Here is a 5,839-nt window from a genome sequence, read left to right on the forward strand (position 1 = left end):
AGGGACAGGGTGAGGGGGCTGTGGGCAGTGTGGGGTCAGGGACAGGGGTGAGCAGCCCAATGGAAAAGGACCTGGGTGTGCTGGTTGACAGCAGCTGAACAGGAGGCAGAGCGTGCCTAGGTGGGCAAGGAGGCCAGTGGTATCCTGGCTTGTACCAGGAATAGTGTGGCCAGCAGGACCAGGGAAATGACCTCAGTGCCCCTGTGCTGGGCACTATTCAGCCACACCTCAAGTGCTGTGTCCAGTTCTGAGCTCTCCAATTAAGGAAGGACACTGAGGTGCTGGAGCAAATCCAGCAATGAAACTGGTGAAGGGTCTGGAGCACAAGTCCTACGAGGAGCAGCTGAGGGAACTGGGGCTGTTTAGCCTGGTGGAGAGGAGATGCAGGGGTGACCTTAGCACTCTACAACTACCTGGCAAAGAGGGTGTAGCCGGGTGGGGCTCAGCCTCTTCTCCCAGGCAACAAGTGACAGGATGAGAGGACATAGCCTTGAGCTGGACATAGTCTTAAGCTGTGCTGGGGCAGGTTTAGGTTGGACATTAAGAAGAAATTCTTTGCAGAAAGGGTGATTAGACTCTGAAATGGGTTGCTCTGGGCAGTGGTGGAGTCACCATCCCTGGCGGTGTTTAAGGAAGGACTGGATGTGGCACTCAGTGCCATGATCTGCTTGACATGATGGTGTTGGGTCACAGGTTGGACTCAATGAACTCAAAGGTCTTTTTCAGCCTAATTGGTTCTGTGATTCTGTGGGGTTGGGGATAGGGCACAGGGGTGAGGGGGCTGTGGGCAGTGTAGGGGCAGGGATGCTGTGCCAGAGGGTGGGGTTATGGGGATGCTGCATGGAGGAGTGTGTGCTGGGAGATAAGGACAATGTGTAGGGGACAGAGTGCTGTGCAAAGGGATGCGAGGGAAAGACTGTGGAAAACTGTGTTGTGCAAAGGGTGGAAAAGGATGGTGGAACTAGTGCTGCACAGAGTGGAAATGGGAGAGTTAGTGCATGGATAGGAGGACAGCGTGCTGTGCAAGGTGAGACAGAAATGGGGTAGGGGAGACTGAGATGAATGGGGGAAAAGAGCTGTGCAGGATGGGAGGGATGCTCTGGATATGATTTAGTGCATGAGGGACTGGAGCTCTGCACGGTGTGGGGCAGGTGTGTGAGGATGTTTGTGGTTGTGTGTGGAAGGACTGGGTGCACAGGGAATGAGGAGGTAGATGAAATTATTTGGGGTAGAGGACAGGAGAGATTGTGTGTTTAATGGGTAGAGGGAATACGTGTAGGCACAGAGTGGTGGAGAAGAAAGAGGCTGGAAGTGAAGGGTCAGGAGTCTCCTTCTGTCAAATAGATGGGTTGGGGTGTTTGTGTGAATGCCCTGGAGGATAAGATATGGAAGAAGACCCCATGAAGCAGACAGTGTTTGAAAGGGGAGAGATGGAAAATGGGTATGAGGAGTGTGTATAAGGAGAAAGAAGGATAAGCAAAAGCCTGAGAAAGAACTTAGCAGTGAAACAAGAGGGACTGATGGATTGTATGGTTGTGGGGAAGGAAGAGAAACTGTGGTGGAGAATGCAGCACTGCATATTGGAGTTTGGGAGTTTACTGTAGGCTAGGATTTGTCTGATGCCATTCCTGTCTTCCAACTCAGGGTGCTGGCATTAATTTTTTTATAGCTTATAAACAGCTCTTATATCCCTCACTTTTTCCTGTTGTGATGTGGAGACTACATATTTAAGAGCTTGTGCTGCTTTTTCCCTCCCACCCGAAATTATGCAGGACAGATGGCATGCAAACTAGAGCACATTTTGGGATGCCTTTATCCTACCAAAAAAAAATCAAAAGGAAGAGAGAGAACTGCACCAGACTGAGGCTTTTTTTCCATCTTCTGGATGAATTGCACCGTACTTTGCTAAGTTCCTTTAAGGGACCCTTTCCCTTTTGTGTAAGCCTTGAGATGTTGCTGTTGCTAATTTTATTTTTTTTATGGGTAGTACATTAATGCTTTGATCTTGCATAGCTAGTTAGTTACCTGTTATATGTTACTCTTAAAAAACAAATTCTGGGGCCCATGAGGAGGGATAATCACCCTAAAGGTGATTATCACACACACCCCTAAGGATAGGTGTGTGTTTAAAAGTGAAAATGTAATTGCAGCACACTCTTGCATGGTCGTGGTGGCTTTTTCTGCCTGGCACAAGGTGTGGCTGCAGGGGCTTCACTGTATGTTCATACTGTGATCTTCTAGCAAGTCCCCATGTGCATTGATGTACTTTGGTGAAGTCATATTTGTGGAAACGACAGAACAGGACTTCCAGAACAATGCTGTTTGTAGATCTGTTAAGTTACTGCAAAGAGGGGTGAGGTTGAAGCACTGTGAGGGTGGTGAGGGACTGCAGCAGGTTGCCCAGAGAAGTTGTGGCTGTCCCATCCCTGGGATTCTGCAAGGCCAGGTTGGATGGGGCTTGGAGCAACCTGATCTGGTGGAAGGTGTCCCTGCCCATGGCAGGGGTTTGGAAGCAGGTGATCTTTATGGTCCTTTCCAACCCAAACCATTCTGTGATTCTATGAGTATAGACCCTGTTTCACACCGTATTTTAAGGAAATTAGGATGCGGGTGGCTTATGCTCCTACAATTCTTTATGTTTCAAAACAGATGCTTCTGTTGTGAATATTTATTTTTTCTTGACTTAAAACTGAGTGATGTAAGCTAGTCTGAAAAGCTGTATTTGTGCTGCAGTAGCAGTGTCTTCATGATGTGTGCTTGTCTATTATGTGCATATGACACAAATGATTTAAGTCCTTAGGAATGGGGAGAAAAGTCCTTTCCTGTGTAAGAAAGACTTAGTATTTCTAAGTGTTGTGCTGGGCAGAGAATTTCCAGAGGAATGTATATTTCTTTTTAAGTCAGAAAACATGTATTTGCTGAAAGCAACTTTTTCTGGTAAGTTACATTTCTCAGTGACTTCTGTTTACATTAGCAGGTTTCCCTCAGAGTTCCCTGTTTTTAACACCTTTTCCTGTCATCTTTGTCAGCTCTTTAGGTCTGTGGCCCTTATGTATGGAATGCTTTGGGCTGAGGCCCCTTGGCCTTTGATCTGGTGATCTCAGGCAGTCCTAATGTGTGGAGCATTTTCAAGGACAGAGGTACCTGGGCTGCTGTTTTTGAGCCCCTGGCTCACAGTCAGTAGGGCTGGGTGACTCTGAGAAGGTTTTCTAGGTTTTGCAAAGGATGAGGGATGTCGGGTTCTCTCTTCGAGGGCTGGAAGTTGAACGGTGCTCCTGGTGTTTGTGGAGTTCAGAGCTTCTGGTTGTGAAACAAGATTCCCCAAATCCTTCCAAGATCCACAACTGCTTCTATTTGTGTGTTAATACATGTTGAATAGTTGTAGATGCCTTTATGAATAATTTATTTTCATCTTCATCATAAAGAAATAAAAGGGAATGGAAAGCATGGAGGTACTGTTAGTGATTTCTGTTTGTTACATGTAGACAGACCTTTTATTTTGCCAAGTTGCATGTTAAGATTTCAGAGTCTTGCATCTGTTTGCTGAAGGAGAAAGAGAGTCCTGCACTTCTCTATATTAATACAAAGTGGCCTCTCTAGATCATGCCAAGGCCTTGCTAATAAATTCCAGCAGAATCACTATAAAACATGTGAAATTCTCTCTTTTTTATTCTCTCAGGGTTGGAGGAAGATGTGAGATCACAAATTTTCCCAGGCAGTATTTACATTGAGCTGTTATTATTTTGTTATTTGTTTGTTATTGTTATTTGTTTTGCTTTGCTGCTGCGTGAAGATTTGGGAAAACCCAGGCTAGTAAGTGTGCTGGAAAAAAGGGTAGAATCATAGAATCATTTATGTTGGAAAAGACCTTTAAGACTGAGTCCAGTCATTAACCCAGCACTGCCAAATCCACCACTAAACTGTGTCCCTGAGTGCCACATCTACATGCACAGGATAAGCTGACAAGGTAGAAATAGTGAAGGACAAGTTAGATATCTGTACAGGTAAATATAGGGTAACACTGCTTTTTGGCAAAATGGCTTGCCTTGCAGATCCTTTGGAACTTTCTAAGGAAGTTGGTAAGTGAACAAAGCAGAGGGTTGGATTTTCAAAGGAAGGTCAGCAAGATCCTTCACCAGAAACTTTTATAGAATCTGAGCTGTCATGGATAAGGGAAAGTCCTTACACAGCAGAGTGGCTTCTTGTATGATAAGAAAGGTAGTCTGGAAATAAATAATATGTCTCCTGAAGGAGGTGCCAGTGGAATTCCATGGAATCTGGGCTGATGATCTGGAGAACAGGTGAATGGTGAGTTAATGAAGTTTGCTGGCAACACTAAATTATTTGGGGTAGTAAAGACTTTAGAAGGACCTGTTGTTTTTAGTAGCTAAGAGGTAAGATAACAGATGGGAACAAGAGCTGCTCTGAGAGGTAGGATTGTTTCTTTATTCTGCATGCAGGGTGGTTTCTTTTTCTACATCTGGATGGGTGAGGATAACTTGGGAAGGATATCCCTAGGTCTTAATTGATAACTCTGTAAAAACATTGAGCTAAATGTTCATTCATGGTACAAAAAAAACCCAAAACACCAGAGTGGGGAGGGGAATGTTAGGATTTATCAGGAAAAGAGTACAACAGCATGTCCATGCACTGTCACGTATCCACAGCCCTACCTGTGACTGAAGTGCTGTGTGCACTTCTGGTGGGTTTCTCTCTTTTCTCCCCCTTCTTCAAGAAAACCTCTAATAGAATTGGAAAAGATGTAGAGAGGACAATGGGGTGATTAAGAGGAGAGCTTCCTCAAGAGCTTCTCAGCTAGAGCGACTGAATAGGCTCAGCCTCTTCAACTGGGAAAGAGATGATTGAATGGGGCCATAGTAGAGATCTGTAAATGCAGTAGAATAACACAGCAAGGATGAGTGGCTGCTCAGTATCACATAATGCAAAAACTAAGGAGTGCTAAGAAATCTAGCAGCCAGCTTATTTCAAAGGTAGCGAGTAGGAGGTTCAGAAGCATTAAGTGGTTTTGTTTGGTTCATTTGGGTTTTTACAGAAAAAAGCTCCATGTGAATCTGAAGTTGTGGATGTTGAAAGTTTATGTGAGTTTAAAATGATTGGGCAAGCAGAATAAAAATATGTCATGGCCATTAAAAAAAATATACCGTTTCTGGCTCAGGAAATCCTTGAGCCACAGATCTGTGGAGATTGGAGGTTGTGAGAGAACTATCACAACAAGCTTTCCTCCTGTGTTTTGTGTTCACTTGTAGGTGTGTATATTAATGGACTTTACCTTTCAGAGATACGATACTGGACTAGATAGTCCCTCCATCTGATTTGGCACAGCTGTTCTTTTGAGTTGTCACAGGAAGATCATGTTCTTTGAGCTTTACAGAGATGCTTTTGAGGGTTTTGACCATTCTTTTAACCCTGATCTAGGAATCAGGGGACTGGTTTTGTAGCATGAAGTGTAGGTGTCCTTAGGTATTAATAATGGGGTTTCTTTAGACTGTGTTCTGGAAAGTGGTGAACACAAAATTCATCTGGCTTTGACAGTTATATAGATACATTCTTTCCTGAAAATGCTTAGTTAATTCTTCTGATCTTGTGAGAAATAGGTAGAGATATTTACAGTTGTGAGAGTCTGTGATGAGGTGTCCAGAGACTGCAAGGTAAAGGTTTAAAGTAAGGTTTCTGAAGTTGCATATGCAATACTGTGTAATAAGGACCATGAAATCTTCCCTGATGGTAGTTGGGGAAAATAAAAGGAGAGAGCATGCTTATAGAAATTCACAGAGAGAGAGGAGAGAGAGGAGAGAGAGGAGAGAGAGGAGAGAGAGGA

General features: G+C 44.2%; 1 protein-coding gene across 2 annotated transcripts in view; it reads left to right on the forward strand.

The window, feature by feature from the left end:
• BRF1 (BRF1, RNA polymerase III transcription initiation factor subunit) overlaps nucleotides 1–5,839 on the forward strand; it is a 172,774-nt gene that overhangs the window by 267 nt on the left and 166,668 nt on the right. The window contains exon 2 of one of the 2 annotated variants that reach the window (XM_027637599.1): nucleotides 4,252–4,308. The exons of the other annotated variant lie outside the window; for it this stretch is intronic. The gene's annotated coding sequence lies outside the window, so the exon portion shown is untranslated. The remainder of the gene's footprint in view (nucleotides 1–4,251; nucleotides 4,309–5,839) is intronic. 2 annotated transcript variants of the gene reach the window in all.

The sequence above is a fragment of the Corapipo altera genome, unplaced genomic scaffold, assembly GCF_003945725.1.
Source record: "Corapipo altera isolate COAL_440 unplaced genomic scaffold, ASM394572v1 23, whole genome shotgun sequence".
Classification (NCBI taxonomy): domain Eukaryota; kingdom Metazoa; phylum Chordata; class Aves; order Passeriformes; family Pipridae; genus Corapipo; species Corapipo altera.